Source organism: Canis lupus, chromosome 20 (genome assembly GCF_011100685.1).
Source record: "Canis lupus familiaris isolate Mischka breed German Shepherd chromosome 20, alternate assembly UU_Cfam_GSD_1.0, whole genome shotgun sequence".
NCBI classification, from domain to species: Eukaryota; Metazoa; Chordata; class Mammalia; order Carnivora; family Canidae; genus Canis; species Canis lupus.
The window spans coordinates 27356636-27374992 of record NC_049241.1 but is presented as its reverse complement, the minus strand read 5'-3'; the positions used below and the strand labels follow the sequence as shown (position 1 = coordinate 27374992).

The 18357-nt window shown below is 42.4% G+C and overlaps 1 protein-coding gene and 1 long non-coding RNA gene across 2 annotated transcripts in view; both read right to left on the bottom strand.

Moving 5' to 3' along the window:
- PSMD6 (proteasome 26S subunit, non-ATPase 6) overlaps nt 1–18357 on the bottom strand; it is a 54905-nt gene that overhangs the window by 33845 nt on the left and 2703 nt on the right. The gene's annotated exons all lie outside the window — the stretch shown is intronic.
- LOC111091438 lies at nt 7524–9678 on the bottom strand. Its single transcript, XR_005374817.1, has 3 exons — nt 9259–9678; nt 8377–8482; nt 7524–8300 (listed from the first exon to the last, which is right to left on the bottom strand). It is a non-coding gene; the product is annotated as an uncharacterized LOC111091438 (long non-coding RNA).

Genomic DNA, 18357 nt, shown 5'->3' with positions numbered 1-18357 from the left:
TTAAAGGCCTATCATCAAATACAGTTATATTCTGAAGTAATGTGGGGGGTGGTTAGGACTTCAACATACGAATTATCAGGAGACAGAATTCAACCTGTAACAGAACGGACACACATGGTGAGAAGCTGCTTGGCGCAGGCTGGGAGAAAATCAGGGAGGGCGACGCACATCCACATGCCTTCAGGAACCAGCTGGGGACACTCTGTTATTAAGTCAGCACTCACTTTGCCCCCCTAACTTCTGAACACTGCTTCATCCTTGTTTTGCTTTTCTGCATTATTAGCCATGTCGGGGCACTGCGCACGGGTCGGATGTGGCTGAGGCTTGTATGTGGCGAATTTAGAGGAAGGTGGAGGGGAGTTAAGACTGGGTTGTGCTACTGATCAACTACAATCTTAATGCCCCAAAGACTCACTGAAACAATTCGCAAGTTTGCTCTAAGCCCCATTCACTGATTTAACCAGAGAGACTACAGTACACTTGGGTTTGCCACCCTCCACCCAGGGCCCGCTTTGTGGAGTAACACAGCAAAGTGCTAAGAATACGGGGGCTGAGGTCAGTCGGCTTGCATTTGAATTCTGGCTCTGCTGCTAATGGACTTTGTAGCCTTGGAAAAATTAACTTAGAGCTTCAGATTTCCTATCTATAAAATGAGTAATAATAACATTGCCCGATCCATAGTGCTACTATGCTCATTCCTCGTGATACTCAAGAAAAACGCTTAGAACAGGGCCTGGTACATACTAAGTGCCCAATAAATGTCAGCTAGTATTTATTATGTGGCAGCCCAGAAACTTTAAAATCCTACCTTAAAAATTTATCACCAGATGATGTGAGGAACTGTTTTATTCTCAGAGTTGCTATACGGATAGAAATTAATATCTCTTTAGCTATATGAATGCCAGCTCTGTGAAGACCTAATCCATTTAAAATTAGAGTCTTTGGCACAGCCGAGACAGCAGGCACAAAGGCTGGTGCTTTATAATATATACCAGTCCTCGGGCGCCTGGGTGGCTCAGTGGCTGAGCGTCTGCCTTTGGCTTAGGTCATGATCATGGGGCCCTGGGATCGAATCCTGCATCAGGCTCCCCACGAGAACCCTGCTTCTCCCTCTGCCTCTCTCTCATGAATAAATAAATAAAATCTTTAAAAAAATATGGCTAGTGCTTTATAATATACATCAGTCCTTGGGCCATCACTTTGCCCCTATAGACTCTTGCTTTACATACATTTCTAGCAACCTTGCCTCTTGGGTTTTCCAGAAGCAGCCAATTAGAAAGTAAAGGAGAGAAATGCTTAGAAGCAGGCATACTGCCAGTAGCAAGAAGTGACAGCTGACAGTTTGTCAGCTAAGGAAGAAGCAAGAAAATTAAAAAGCAGAGCAAACAGTCCGGCACAGCTCAATAACCCTCAGGGGCTTCTGAACACAGCACAGTGATTGATGCTCTCAAGGATGACCCGAGGACCTGACTTCCTTGCTGTTGGTAATGGCCTCTCCATCCACTGTGCTGCCTAAGCCAGAAAAATCAGGCCCATCCTCAGCTCCTCCTTTTGTCTTTTCTTCTAGATCTGCTCAGTTACCACATCCTGTTAATTCCCTCTTAAATGGATCTGGGAGTTCTGGTGCCCGAACCAGGAAAGAGGGCCAAGATCCCGAAATATAACATATGACTCCCAATGCTCTACTGCTTATTACTGTTTGCTGGACAACTGTACAGGTGATTTCCTCCTGGCCTCCCTGCCTCCAGTCTCTCTGCCTGAGGACAGTATAATCAAAGTGTGTGTGTGTGTGTGTGTGTGTGTAGTGGGGAGAGCACACACTCATAGATGCCCAGTACCTATCATGTGTTAAACATATGCTCATCATATCTATTCAAATAAAAAAAAAATGACACCTCTTAACATAGGCACCAAGTCACTATTTTAAGTTATTTTTGAAAATAAGGCTACATATATGTATTCGGAATGAATTAGAGAAAGTGAGGTCATTAGCTCGGTAAGTCAGACCCCAAATGCCACTTTGATCTCAACTATGTAAATGATGAGGGAAAACAGAGAGAGGAGGTGGGTGTGCAGTGAGGAACAGACCTATTCTTCACTGTGAATAGAACAAGATTGGATTCTCCTTTGCTGGGCCCCGTGCAATGTTGCCTGTGAGCTCTCGGGGTTGGCCCGGGCCGGTGCCGGGTTCTGCGGGGAGCACGGCCTTTGCTGATAACCCGGGGCACAGCTCTCTGGGCGGTGGGAGGCAGCGTCCACGCTGGCTACTGGGGGGATTATTCTCCGCTCACTTTCTCTGAGGCTGAACTCCAAGAGAGCCATTGACACAAGGGCTGCAAAGAACTTAAGATCCATATCCTAAGAGCATCCTGATTATTTTCACTTTATTCTAACTCTGAACCGAACGCAAATGTGCTTAGTGTCTTTAATGCAGGCATTGCTAATAACAGCATGCTCCTGATCATTAGGTTGATAAAGTGCCCTCCAATTATGAATCTTAAATAGAGCATTTCGCTTGCTCTGAAGCAATTTGCCTTTGAGCTGAAAAAAAAAAAAAAAACACAAAAAAACTCAAACCTTAGGATATGGTTGTCAGTTGGGCTCACTTAGGTATGTCCTTGTTCTGGTGGTTCTGAAGAGTGTCCTTTATTAACAACTGCCAGTGGTTCACAAAATATTGCTGTCAACACACTGTCATCGCTTCTGTCACCTGCACGTAGACTCCTGTCCCCAGTTTCCTTCTTGGCCTGCGTGTGCCATGTAATTCCCTGTACTTGCTGAGCATCTCCCGACCTCAGGAGCGTCTTGTCCTTAGATCGATAGCGCTCAGTGTTTGTGTTCTGAGACTCACTCGGTCCCCAAGCAGTACCTCGGAGAGCCCTGCTGTGCTGCCCTGAGACAGACTGCCCTTACACTGTGACATTTTCCCTGCCATGTCTCAGAGCTTTGAGGCACATGTCATGGAATGTCACAGAGCCACGTGAGAGCTCAGCTTCTCCGCCAGAGCAAAGCAGAGGGTGGGCACGGTTCCACCGGCAATCCAGCAACCCAGAAGAGGAGATTTTATTCTTTTTTTATTTTTTATTTATTTTTTTAGGAGATTTTATTCTTAATATCTCTTCACCCACCACCCACTCTCAGCCTTCCCTGGATTTCCCAGGATGATACCTGCTGAAACTCTGACCTTACCTGTTTTATTTTCATCTATGATGCGCTCACATTCTGAGCAGGAGATGGAGAGAATGAGAATGCTTCTATTTTTTTTTTCTTCCAAAAGCTTGGGCTAATTTTACATTTATACGGAATAGAAATTAATGAAGATAAAATGCTTCTGTTTGGTGAAGGAGATTAAAATTGGACAAACCTCTGGTTAAAAATTAGTAAGTCACAGGGATGGAGAGTACGGTTTCGGGAATAGAGTTGACAATATTGTAAAAGTTTGGGGACATGGTAACTACACTTATTGCGATGAGCATCGTGTTATGTATTTGTCCAATCACTATGTGGCACACCTGAAACTAATATAACATTGCATGTCAACTATACATCAAAAAAAAAAAAAAACCCAGGAAAAACTTTTCTTTGAATTGCCAGTGTTTTTTTTTTTTTTTAAGTGTGGCTTTTGACCTAAATTGGTTGAGTAATTGCCATCGACCAAGCTTAAATCACTTTCAAACTTTACAGACACTTATAATACAACCAGTTTTGCATGTCACCATGCATAATTTTTTTACCCCCCCTTCTCTCTTTTTGCTGAATTTTCTTTTTATAAACAATCTAGAACACATGTGAATGATGCCAGAGAAATCTGCCCTCTACCTCTTCTGAAAGTTTGGGAACACAAAGGAAACAGTCTCCTTTTATAATGTACTTAAAAATATATTTAAAAATAACGTTTACTTTTTTCGTTAGGCTTCTTTCTATTATCCAAGAGAAGAAAATTAAAATTGTAATTTTACCTTTTAGAGATAATCACTTTTACCGTGTTGGTGTCTAGTAATCTAATCTCTTAAAAACAGAGAGAATTTCAGAAAAAGCTTTCTGCAAATGTTTAAAGTCAATTTTAATGGTAAAATGAAGTCAAGATTTGGTAGCAAATTGGCATTGTTCCAACAGTCAAATAATAAATGAACTCAAACATATTCCTGAAAAGCTGAGGCCAGTTCTGATGGAGCTGTCTGGGAAGATTACCTAAATACAAATTCCAAGCTGCTAATTATGGTATTTATGCTAAGTGTTCTGTAATGAAGGTGGAAAAGCTTAACCCCAAAAGAGCAACAAACTAAGAAACCGGCAAGATGACTGGATTTGTATAACACAAGCAGAAACTGACATTCTCTAAGAAATGGTTCAACAGGGAATTGTTTTTAAAGATCCTTTTTCCATGTATTACCATAATGCCATTTCTTTTGTATTTTTGGTTGATGCTTTTCTTAAAAGTGAATATAATCCTCTAATGGGAAGGGTGTATGCATCACCTTTCCTTTGAACAACTAGAGAATGTCGATTTTCCCTTCTTTGCACAATTAAAACAGCAGCTTGAAAATATGAACATGTGGCCATAATTGGATAGGAATAGCTAGTCCTTTTACATTTTGTGCAACCAGAGCATGTATATATTTCCTCTGATGGGTGGCTTTTGCAAATTTAAGCAGAAGTTGCAGCAAAAGACTTAATTCCAATATCTTTTGGTGGAATTCAGTAGCTCGGTCTGGAAAAGAATGCTCGTATTTTACATAAAATTTCTGTCTCGGTTAACATTGCTACCAGTAGGTTATAGGAAAAAAAGATAGAGACAACAAATATCGTTGCCCTGGTCTTAACCTCCAAATAATGTGCAAGTTGGGCCAGTCTCTAGGCAAAGAGGGTGATGAGGACTGGATCCATTTGGGAAGCTAGGAGGAACAACCCACATTAATACAAAGGGGAGACTTAGGAGGCCTCGGGGCTATTTGAACTGTACCCATGCCTGGTTATGTCACACGTTTATCACCATAGACTTGCTGCCGTATGTCACAGCTGCTCTCTTACAAGGCTGCCAGGTGCTATAGTGAAGCACCAATCAGCATCCTACAGAACAAAAGCACCCAAGGATTTGAGTGTCAATCCAACTGACCAGCCAAAGCAGAACATAACCTAAATATCAGGGGATCCACACAGCTGGGGCTCTGGGCTCCATCATAGTTAAAGAAACAGCAGTCTCATAGAAAATGCACATCAAAAGCCAGTGAATCTTGCTCAGTCCTACAAGAAAACGCTGCATAAAATGTTTTTAGTGTAAAGCAAGTTTCCCTAAGCCTCTTTAGATGATATTCCAGGTTCAAAGTCTCTGATACTGCTGCCAGAGACATCTACCAGAATGCTGTCTTGTCTCTCTCCTCTTCCAAGGGACCCTCTGCCCACATCTCGACCTGGGGGCTCTTTTACCCCTGGTGTCCCTATCTTCACTCCCTGCCTTGTTTCTTCATTATCTAGACCCACTCATTCTTGCTTTCTTCTTTATTTCTTGTTTTTCAATTCTCCCATGAACAGGATTCTGCACAAGAAAATCGAGTCTGAACCTGTCACCAACCAATCAAAAAAATCAAGAATCCAAGGAAAACTTTCGTTTCTGATTGAATTAATAGGGACAACATTATGAGCTGTAGGAATTCTGGGCATGCCTGCTTCCTACAATCGTTTGACAATTTCACCTGGCTCCTGACACCCAAGACTCCAGTCTCCAAGGCAAATGAAGAGGGCCTTTGCTGTACACCCATTCATCTTTCATATTCCACCTCATTCATTCAATAAGAATTGTGTGCTAGCTGCTGGTTACCGAGATGCACAAGGCACATGTTACAATGGCAACACATACCAACAGCTAGGAGAATCCGCACTATGTCCTTTCATCTTTATACACAGAGAATGTGGATAAAATATTGTATAATTACTCAGATGTGCAAAGGGGTATTGAAGAAGGAATCTGACTTCAAACATGAAGAACATGGGCAGGAACAGTGTTCTAGACAGAAGGAATAGCATTTGCAAAAAACTCTCCTCTGGGGATCCCTGGGTGGCACAGCGGTTTGGCGCCTGCATTTGGCCCAGGGCGCGATCCCGGAGACCCGGGATCGAATCCCACATCAGGCTCCCGGTGCATGGAGCCTGCTTCTCCCTCCGCCTGTGTCTCTGCCTCTCTCTCTCTCTCTGTGACTATCATAAATAAATTAAAAAAATTAAAAAAAAAAACTCTCCTCTGTATCATAAGAACAAAAAGCCATAGGATAGTTATCTTCAGATGTTTGGTGGTACCCGTGTGGAAGGCAGAGTAGCCTTGGTTTGAGTTATCTCAGAGCTGAGAAATGGGATCAACAGTCAGGAATAAGAGAAGCCAATTTCTTAGATTTGGAACCTGATTCATGGAACCACCTTACCATAGTGATAATAATAGCAAATAGTTGTAGGATACTTGATACGTGCCAAGCAGTGTTCTAAGTGATACATATCCTTTAGGAAGAATTAAAGATACATGTAAAATTAATCGCCATAACTACCCTCTACTATTACTATCTTTAATTTATGGGAACAAAATACATAAGGTACCACAGCTGGTAACTGGTGGCTCCTGGATTTGAGCCTAGGCAGTCTGGCTCTAGCATCTGTGTTCCTGGCCACTTTTCTATACTGCCAGAGTAATAGCACAGTGCCTATCACCAGAGGTTTCTGAGTGAGGGTAGGATGGCTCATTTGCAGGAATGCCCTAAAAGAGTTTCCCGCATTGAATGGAAGGCTAAGCTACATCACTTCTAAGGTCCCTTTCTCCTGTCAACTTGTGAGCCTGGTAACTCATCTCAAATCTTTTCTTCTTTCTTTCTTTCTTTCTTTCTTTCTTTCTTTCTTTCTTTCTTTCTTTCTTTTTTCTTTCTTTCTTTCTTTCTTTCTTTCTTTCTTTCTTTCTTTCTTTCTTCTTTCTTTCTCTCTTTTTTTAGGTTTTATTTAATTATCTGAGAGCGGGAGAGAGAGAGCATAAGCAGCGGGAAAAGCAGAGGGAGAGGGAGAAGCAGGCTCCCCATTGAGCAGGGAGCCCTGACGTGAGGCTCAATCCCAGGACCCCAGGATCATGACCTGAACCCAAATAGATGCTCAACACCCTGAACCACTCAGGCACCCCCGTTTCCAAATCTTCGCGATAGGTTCTAAACTCCTAACCATACTTCTCACAGTCTCCTTTTCCCCTCCCCAATTCAGGAGCCATGACTTACCAAAATACAGAGCCTCATGACTTTCCCTCCCTACTCTCTTGTTCTCTCCCAAATCTTGGTTATACAGATCAACTTTATGTTTCTGGAAAAGTCTCTCTGCCTCCCCTCCTGCCTCCCAGCTTCCTTCACATGGGTCCTCTTCCTGCCTCCCCCATACTCTTCCTCAACTGCATCACCAAGATCCAGAAGTCAGTCTGGTGAAGACAAGATTTCACTGAGTGAGAGAGAAGCTGAGGGAGGAAGGAGTGGGCATAGGGCCGGGCACACATGGCACAGTGTGGCCCGTTCCATGGGAGTGTCACTTTGTGGACATTTTACCAGGATAACTAGAAGCTCCTCAGGTTTTGAGAGCAGAGCAAGAGGCCAGAGGAAGAGGAAAACGTGAGCTCTGTGTGCCGAGCTTGGCCACTCAGGCCTGGAGAGCTTTTCACTGAAGGGTCTCTCAGATTTGGCTCGGAAAAGGGGAGCCATTCTGCCTGTCTCCAGAGAACCGGAAGAGACTTCAGACATTTCTGTTTGTCTTATGAACAGCTGGTGGCTCCTATGTGAATCTAATTAAGCATCTTCCTGGCTGCAAACACTTCAAGTTCTATTTTTAAGATTAAGAATGTTTCCCAAAATGTATCTCACAGACGACTGACTGGCTTCAGACATTTTATCCCCAACACACCATTTTGTGGCACAGGCTAAATTGCATTATAGAAATTACTCCATCTTGAAGCACGGCCAAGTCAATAATATTGATTGATGAACTTAGGATGTCAACCGTCTAGAATGCAATGCTTCAGACCAGACTCATTGTCCTTTAACCTTGTCATATTTGTGGCTAATGTCCCTTCCCCTGACACCCCCTCCCCAAAATAATAAATGTCAGAGAAGATGAAAACTGATTGCATTTGCTTCAGTCAAACGAAGCAAAGACGCAGCTGCATTTCTGTCTGGAACCTATGCTGGAATCAGTTCCATCACCAGAACTCGGATGGTTTCAGTGGGTCACTGGCAGGCTCCCCTCCGCATGCACCCAACACGGATCTGCTCTGTCCCGTTTGCTGAAACCTGCAATGTGACACTCCAAGTGAGGTAACAGGATGCCCAATTGTAGAAAGTACAATTGTCAGAGAAAGACACTCACTCTGTAAATCCCCGGGCTCCTGTTGAATCTGTTCTTCTGCTCATAAATATATACCTAAACCAAGAGGTCCTTCTAGAACTCTGAATGAATCTCCTCCTTTCTTTTGCTGCCATCATTAAAGGATATAATCAGGTGAGAGCCTCCTCCCGCCCCATGAAAGGGAGCAGAATCAAAACTAGAGAGATTGCTAGCTACCAATACATTTTTCCTATCTCAAAGAAAAAAAAAAGCCAAAAAATAAAAGAAGAAAGCAAGAGCTATGGAGTAAAATATATATACTTTTCTCACTAAAGAGAAAGAATTTCAGCTAATTTAGAGTGGAAGGCTGCATATCAAGAGTCTCACGTTCCTCTAAGCGGAGGGTGGCAGGGGTGAGGGGTAGGGGTGGGGGGGGGCACAGCACCACCACAGAAAAAAGAAAGCAAAATGAGGGCGCAGAGCCAGACTACAGGGCAAAGGGAAATAGTAAAAGAGCCTGAAATTCTTCCTCAAGAATTCTGTCTTTTTAGCTGAGGGGAGCCAGGATTTCCTGTAATTATGCAGCCAGGGGCTGCTGTGGATATTAAATGAGGCTCCTCTTTGGAAAAGGGAGAAAAGGGGATGCCTGGGTGGCTCAGCGGTTGGGCGTCTGCCTTCAGCTCAGGGGGTGATCCCAGAGACCCAGGATTGAGCCCCACATCGGGCTCCCTACATGGAGCCTGCTTCTCCCTCTGCCTATGTCTCTTCCCCCCACCCCCCCATGTGTGTGTGTCTCTCATAAATAAATAAAATCTTAGAAAAAAAAAAAAAGGAAAAGGGAGAAAGGAAGGTGGGTGTTGGGCCATGGTTTGGGTCCTGTCTTGGCAGTGAGATAATTTCACCAAGGTCCCACCAGCAGCTCACCCACAGCCAGGATGGGCTAGCCTTGGAGCCCGTTCATAACTGACGGGAGACTTTCCAGTGGATGAAAATGGTCTTCTAGGGCCCTGCCAGTCCATAAACCGGAACGATTAGTGTGTGATGCTGAAAAGTCAGCTCTGCTTTCGGTTGACATGGCAACACAGACTGAGCTTCCCGCTATTTGCCAAGTTTCTATGCTTGTCTGTGGAAAGAAGCAGCTCTCCTATGTATGAGAAAGGGGGGAAAATGGAGAAAATCTCTAGGTATAACGGAAGCAGAGTCAGAGTAGGAGAGAGAGAAACCAAAATGGGCCAAAGAACAGAAGATCTAAATAAAACCCAAGGTCCAGTGGGGTCATGTCAAGAAGATAGCAAGAGATCCAAACTTTGGTGAAAAGGATCAGAGTCACTGAAGACCAGATGAAGAGCAATCACAGTGAGGCAGTGGCTCACACTTCTGTCATAATTGCTCTAGATATCCTGTAATTGATGACTTGGCATTGTGAAGTCAGGGGCCAACTTAGCAGCCAAAATTGTCGACAACAGTACTGGCCCTGGGTTTCTGCTAGCACATGGGATTCATGCTACAAATCATCCAACCACAAATCCCAACTCTGCTTCACTTCCTGCCCAATAAGGGATATGCCCATCTGCCAGCTGCCCACTGCTATATTAATAAAGGCCTTCATCCATGCTTCTCCTTCACTCCTTTTGCCTCCTGAGCAACTCTGGTGCCTCTCCACATGGCCCTACGTGATGTGGTGTGTCCCCCTTCTCTTGAGAACAGTGAGCAATAAAGTCTTCTTTCAAAGGCCATTGTCTCTATGTCTGTCACTATCATTCCTGATGAAAACAGAATGTGGGTACATTTAAAACAGCTACAAGATATCATTCTGAATCCTCGAGAGCATGTGTGCTTCTAAATTGTGTTGGTGCAGCAGTGGTCTGTGAGATAAACTTTGTGCTCATAGTCTATATGATTTTGAAGGCCGAGTTCACCAAGCAGGTAATTACGATTACAGCCAACCTTGTCTAACGACTTGCAAATCATGAGCGCTTCACAGGGCTCAACTCATTTCATCCTCAACCAACTCTACACACTAGGTGCCATCATCATTCCTACTTTACACAGGAGCAAACAGACTCAGAGAGGGTGAGGAAGAAGTGTGAGATGACTCAGCTTGTGGGCCAATGAGCTCAGAGACAGTCTGGCTCCAGTGGCTATTTTTAATGCTCTGTTTATATGATACTGATTCTTACCTCAAACCAACTTGTTAGGGCAGCCCGGGTGGCTTAGCGGTTTAGCGCCCCCTTTAGCCAAGAGCGTGATCCTGGAGACCCGGGATGGAGTCCCACGTGGGGCTCCCTGCATGGACCCTGCTTCTCCCTCTGCCTGTGTCTCTGCCTCTCTCTCTCTTTCTCTCTCTGTGTGTGTCTCTCATGAATAAATTAAAAAAATTATTTAAAAAACCCCACTTGTTACACCTTTACTTCTTTCTCTCTGTGACTGTCACATAGTCACAAGCATCAACAAATATTTAGTGAGGGCCACATGCATTCATTCCATTACCCGAGGCACCAGGAGTAATTGAAAGATGAACCTGCCAGCTCCTGGGGAAAATGATGAAAATGTAATGGTCCAAGATAGCTTCCAGTAAGACCCAGTTGATAGACAATAGGAAGATAAGGGAAAGTGGGAACAAGCTTTGAGGTAGCTGGGAAAGTGTGTGTGCGTATGTGTGTGTGTGTGTGTGTGTGTGTGTATTTATGGGGGGAAAGGAAAGAGAGGGGTCAGAAAGTGGGGAACCGAGGTGATGGCATGGAGGGGAGGTGCAGGAAGGCGGGAAAAAAGACACTTTAGGAAGATGACACATGCCACGTAGACACCTTGGCTGGAGTGACACTTTTTTGATTCAAGTGAGGGGTTAGGTTGACTTTGAAGAGGCCTCGATGCACGATGATGAAGGGTCTTGTGTGATGATATAAGGAGTCTGGTGTATCGTGGAGGACCTGTAGCTGGAGGGGGAGGTGATGGTATGAGTTCACAGAGAAAGTTACAGTGGGCATATTGGAGTATGACTGGGAGGTGAAAAATCAGAGGAGAGGATTGGAGGATCCTGTGAGGTTGTGAGGGGTGGAAGGAAGGCACTGGGGCAGCAGAGGAGATGGGGGACGGCCGGGGTGACACAGCCCTTTATTCTGTGGGTCTCGGCGTCTAGAGTCCCAGGATGGATGGAGAGCTACCTGGTCAGGATTAGCTGGTGTTAGAGAAATAGAAACACTAGGGAAGTTCTTACCCTCCTTACTTGTCATGAGTCCTAGTAGAGGCATTTCAGAGGCTGACTTTACATAGTGGGTTTTTAACGATTTAGATTACTGACACCATGTGCTAGTGTTATATGTGTCAGTAAAGCCTTTGCTTTAAGCAAGTTTCTGTTAATATTTAGGTTTATTAGATGAATAAAAAGTTATTGAAGAAAAAAGAAGGTAGGTATACGTATTAAAAGGAATATTCTAACTGACGTATAAGCCTGCCAGCTGGAGATAATGACCTTTTTTTTTTTTGTATAAACTAACCTTGCAAGCATTAAGTTTACACACATACTTGCACACACATTTGTGCATATACTTATATTGTATTTTTATATACGTGTGTTCTTATTTAAGCATATAAGTGTGTGTATTTACACAAGTGTACTCATATTGTATATAATTCATTTACCAGCAGATTGTTGTCTCTGTGCCAATAATTTATATATATACATATATAAAAATGGTTTTTGACTTACATGAATGTACTATAATTTGTTTGGATACTCTCCTTGCTTTCTGTTTCTTTCTTTCTTTCTTTCTTTTTTTTTTTTTTTTTGCTTTCTGTTTCTAGGGATTATGAGCAATGAACATTTTTGGACGTATTTCTGAGCCCTTGTCTGGCTATCCAGGTAATTTTTCTAAGTAGACAAAAAATGTTTCCTCAGACTTCTTTCTTTGTTATTTTCAATACTTCCTCTTCATCGCTACACATCTGTTGAGCATAATTTTCTCTTTGACCAATTTTCTTGCACAGTCTCACTTGAAAAATGACTTTACAAGTCTCCCATGAAGAAGGATTCCAAATAATGTATGTGGATACTCTGCCCTCAGGGAGGGAGAGCATGACTCCCACTCCTTAAATGTGGACTGTACATAGTGGGTTCCCTCTGGAGAGCGCTGTATGAAGAAATTAGGGGGGTGGCCTTATAGTGGAGAAACTGGACAACTGTCTCAGCCAAGTGACCAAGATCCCACAAATGGTCATAAATCATGTTACTAGTTCCCACCCTTGGTAAGAGGTGATGAAAACACACTTTACCTCCATGGTCTTCCTCTCAATAACCTCTACTCCAGCCTTTTTTTTTTTTAAGATGTTACTCATGAGAGACACAGAGAGTGAGAGGCAGAGACATAGGCAGAGGGAGAAGCAGGCTCCATGCAGTGAGCTCAAAACAGAGCTCGATCTCAGGACCCCAGGATCATGACCCAAGCCAAAGGCAGACACTCAACCACTAAGCCAGCCAGGCAGCCTCCTGGCTGGCTTACCATGAGAAAAACATCAGAAGAATTCCAATAGTGGACCATCTTACAGAATATCTGACCAGTTCTCTTCTAACTGTAAGGGTCATAGGAAGCCAAGTCTGAGAAACCGTCACAGCCAAGAGGAACCTAAGGAGATAGGACAACTCAATGGAATCTGGTGTCCTGGGGCATTAGGGAAAACTAGGCAAAAATAAAGTAGAGACAGTAGGTTGAAAAAAAAAAGAGAGAGAGAGACATTAGTAAAAACAGACAATTGGAAATATGGACTTTAGCTAATTATAATGTACCAATATTGATTCATTAACTGTAACAAATGTACCATTTTAATTAAGACATTAGTAACTGGGAAACTTGGCACTTGATATATCAGAACTCTCTGTACTATCCAATTTATCTGTCAAAAAAAAAAGCTTTCTAAAAATAAAGTCTATTAAAAATGAGTTGGAAGAGCACTCTATACATGGTTAGAGAAAGTGTTATTGCAGAGCCATCTGAAGACCCAAAAGTAGAAGTGTGGACGGAACTGTGGTAAGGGCTGTGGTAATGCCCAGTTGGGCCCTCCCTGGGAGATGTCGTGGGGAAGGAATGGTCCCCAGTGAGCAGAGTACAGTGCCTGGCTCAGAGGGAGAGCTCAGGGTAGAGGGCGCAACATTCCTCATTCTCTCTTTCTTATTTCAGTCATTAGCCTTTCCTGAGTCCAGCTTTTATGAAGATAGAAGGTATGTGTCTAACTTCCAAGATACTAATAAGCTGAAGAAAGACTCCCCACCATAACTGCGATCATCATCCACCACCACTGACTCTGGATTTCTTTCTTTCTTTTTCTTTCTTCTTTCTTTCTTTCTTTCTTTCTTTCTTTTCTTTCTTCTTTCTTTCTTTCTTTCTTTTCTTTCTTTCCTTTTTTTTTATTGGAGGTCAATTTGCCACGTATAGCATAACAACCAGTGCTCATCCCACCAAGTGCCCCCCTCCAGTGCCCATCACCCCGTCACCCTTGGACTGTGGATTTCAAAATAAGGCAGATCTATAAATCATCTTCATTTTATAACCTTTTATGAGATTTTCCAACCTTGCTTGAATATAGGTGCCCACTGTAGAAACTTTCTTTCTCTTTTCTTCCTTTTCTTTTTCTTTCTTCTTCTTTTTTTTTTCTTTCTTCTTTCTTTTTTCTGCTTTGCGGGAGGTTTCTGAGGATTGCTTTCTTTCTTTCTTGTCTCTCTCTTTTCTTTCTTTTCTCCCTCCTCTCTTCTTTCTTTCTTCTTTCTTCTTTCTTCTTTCTTCTTTTTCTTTCTTCTTTCTTTTTCTTCTCTACACCAACAATGAAAGGAATTTTCAAATAAAACAGTGCCCCCAGGACCACCACTAATAATGACAAGTCACCACCCTGCACCATGTTCCTCTGCATCGATGTCATTTGCACTTCTACAGGTTGAAGTCTTTTTAAAGGAGGATTGCCACCGGAATGGCAAATTCTGCAAAAGAGAGCACTTGGATCCAGATTCTCCTTATGTGTCATGAAAGCAGAGAATATGACAGGAGAAGGACACCATTACTCATGCTCTGCAGTCGGAGCAAATAATAGCAAAAAGCCATTACCTTTACAAATGGGTATATTACGTAAAACATGCCAGTTAACTTAAAAGTTTTTCTTTGCAGGTACTCAATTTTTTTAAACAATCAGCCATTTTAGACTACTTCTACTAAAACTAGCTAATATTACTGATCACTACTATGTGGCAGGCTCTGTTTTAAGCACAAATATTTATTAACTCATTAATCATCACACAGTTCTAGGAAGTGGTTACTAGTTTTGTTTCTATTTTACAGATGAAACTGAGAGGCAGAAATGACTTATACAAAGCCACACAAGAGAGAAAAATCACACCATGACAGTTGATTCCAGAACCCATCCTCTTCACCTCTAGCCATATAATGTGCATATGTACATATGCACATGTACATACAAGTATATATGTGCACATTTGTGTGAATACACAGAAACTTATCTTTACCATAAAACATTCTAAAATTATTAAACTGTTGAATTTTTTTTAATAAACTGTTAAATTTTTCAAGTTCTGTTTCAACTAAACCTCAGAAGAAAATCATTGACTTTTTAAAGGTTTGAACAACACAGAACAGCAGCAAAAACAACGGTTTGGTACTTAAAGACAAATTCTTAAGTAAAAAGCAATTTTCATATCAGTTTTAGCAGGTAGAAGCCTTCAAAGATTATTATTTGAATGTTATTTCGAAGAAAGAACCTCTCCCTTAGGACAATTATTACCAGAGATACAATATTTAAGTACAATTGGAAAACTTGAAATCCCCTGGGAGTTGGAGGGAAGTAGATTTCTCTAATGAATGCTATTTCTGATTCTCCTAAGAAAAATAATAAAGGCCAGATTGATTTTCGTTTGCAGGGATTGAGTAGGCATTCCTAAGCCTCACCGACAGGTAGCAGACCTCTGACTTGGTATTTCAAGTCTGTAGGTCAGAGACACATTCATTTTCATGAGTGCGTGCATAAGTAACCCGAGAAGAAATGGATGCTGCTGGCATTTTGAAGCCTCTTTTTAAAGATTACTTTTAAATGATATATAATTTTAAATAACTTTAAGGCACAGCAGAATCATTTTATTTCTGCACCACACTCCTCTAAGTGAGGAAAGGCCCCATTTACAGTGGCCAAAAGAACCTCAGAGAAGCATTTTTCCTTGGAAGCAAGCAGCATAGCAGGGAGGAGTGCCATGGTCCCAGAGGAAGGCCGGTCGAAAGAGCAGATAGGAGGAAGATTAGGAAGAGTCTAGATAAACACAGCCCGTGAGGTTGTTGGAGCATCATGAGCTGAACAGGTCCCTGCAGCGGCTGGAGTCCTCCCCCGAGGCGCCTATCACAGAACTGCAGGTTTTCCCCTTGGTGGTTAGGAGGATGGCTTTTGTTCATGTTACCATGGCGATACCCAGACCGATTCAAAGGGAGTTTTCTGAAGTGTTGTGTGTTCTGTGTCTGCGTATTTCTCTATGTGTGTATTTCAGGGGTGATGCATGGACACACAAGCCAAATCCAATCATGGATTCTTTTGCTGGGTAGGAATGTCATTCTAGTATTGACTTTTTTTTTTTTTATCTTACTTCTCATGAGGTCATGAGTTGAAAGGAGGAAGATTTTCTGTTGCACAGAAATTTTCATTGTAGCTATAGACCTCCCTGAGGCAAAGATCTCCCTCATATGGTGAAATACGGGGTGGAGAGAGGTGCCAGGTCAAAAGTGAATAAGAGGACTGTCTTAAGGACTGTTTTTTTTTTTTCTTTCTTTCCTTTTTTTTTTTGGATAAAGTCCATTGGAAATTAAGTCAGGGCCAGCCTTCATTGTCTGGACAAGTGTTCCTGAAAGGAGAGGTTATAAAGAGATAAATAAAATTCATCCACTCCTAATTTCTCTTTGTTAATCAATTACCTGGTTGCTTAAACTAAAATCCTCAGTTATTCCTGCCTCTGCCCTCACTCCTGTCCCCAGCATTGCCTGCCACCCAGATGCTCAAATAAACCTCAGTGATTCTTGCCTTCTTTCCTTACTTGCCCCAACATTTATTTGGTCTCTAAATCTGGGGCAGTTTCTTCTCATGGCCTCTTAAATCAGACTTCTCTATGTTCTCAAAGTCACAGCATTAATGCAAATCCTCATCAACTTTACCAGGACCATTGCAGTAGCCTCTCAAGGGAACTTCCCTACTCCTGCTGTTCCCTAAGCCATCACTCACATGGCCACCAGATAGATCGTTCTGAAAGAGATATACAGTCTTGTTACTTTACTCAACAACATCCTTTGGCAGGACATTCAAGGCCCTCCACAATCACATTCCCTGGCATTTTTCCAATTAAAATTGAGAGGCCAGCTGAGGTCAACATGTCTCCTTGAGACCTATCCAAAATGCAATATGAGCCCCTCTCTTGGTTCCTGAGAAAGGTTTACAATTCTTCCTAAGGTTTTTCCTAATTTCTAGAGTTTATATTCTCTTGTTCTAGACTCACTCAAGTTGATTTACAACATTAACATACTGTAGTGAAAGCTTATTTTATGGAAAGCACCACAGTGAATGTTTTACACACATTATTTCACAATAACCCAATGGGGTTGCGACTGCTATTCATCGTATTTTGCGGACAAGGAAACTGAGGCTTAGGAAGAAAATCTGTCCAAAGGTACCGAGACACTAAGTGGAAAGGAAGTGGGCAGTCAGGTGTATCTGACTCTACCATTACTCTGTGCTACCACCCTTTGTCTTTCTTCGTATTTTGATCATTCATTTATTCATTCATCTATGAATAAGTGCCTCTGTGCATCAGGTACCCTGTTATGAATGGGGGCAGATGTTGGGAAGAATAAGAAATGAACCTTCTTGAAAAAGAAACAGAAGCATTTGGTAGGGTATTAAAGTATCTCAAGAGCAAAGGGACCCCAGCTCTGAGCCGGTACGGCCCAGCTCCAGAGCCTCACACTCCTCCCTGCTCTTCACTTGGCAGCTGCGATCTTTCATAATGCCCCCTCTTCTCTCCACTTTCATCCAGCTTGCTCTTCCCATACACCAGTCACTGCCTTTCACCCTAGAAAGGCCATTTTGCTCTGTAAATATGCCAGAACATTCTCACCTCTCTGGCTGTAACCAGCCTGACGTGTCCCTGCCTAGAATATTTTATGCCTCCCTTGGTTCTATTTTTCAGTACTCATCCCAAACCTACCTCCTCAAAGCCTTTCTAGATGACCTGCCATGTCAATGATCTCTCCTGTTCAAGTATTTACATAATACATTGCTTTAATCATTTTGGCTGCCTGTTATTTTCTATTTGACCCTCAATCCATTGCTTTGTTCTCAGGCCTTCTTGTCCTCTTTGGGATCTTTTGCAAAATTTCACCCCTTTTCAGTAGAAAGATAGCTCAGCACCTAACTCAACAATTGAGGCTGTTCAGCTGAACAAGGTCAAATTTGAGTCTTGATCTCATCTATTAGCTGTATGTCTTGGAACATGTATGTAACTTCACCAAGTCTCAGTTTCTTTATTTATAAAATGATGATAGTAAAGGAGTCTACCTCACACAATTGTCATATAGACTTTTGTATGTAACACCTTTTTTAATATAAATGTTTTATAAATACATATTTTTAAAGATTTATTTGTTTATTTTAGGAAAGGACATGCACAAGGAGGAGGGGCAGAGGGAGAGAGAGAGAATTCCAAGGAGACTCTGTGCTAAGCGTACGTCTGGTGTGAGGTTCAATCTCACAACCCTGAGATCACAACCTGGGGCTAAACCAAGGGTCGGAGGTTCAATCAACTGCATTACTCAGCACCCCATATGTAACACTTCAGAGCAAGCTAAGAAACACACACTGGACACACAAAGGATAAAATCATGCTATTAGATGATAATCACTATGTGTATGTTGTAGAGGAAGTCATGAAAAAATAAGGTCTAGGTAACATCACACTCTGAAGAGAGAGGTCTCTGAGCATAGAAACAAAGG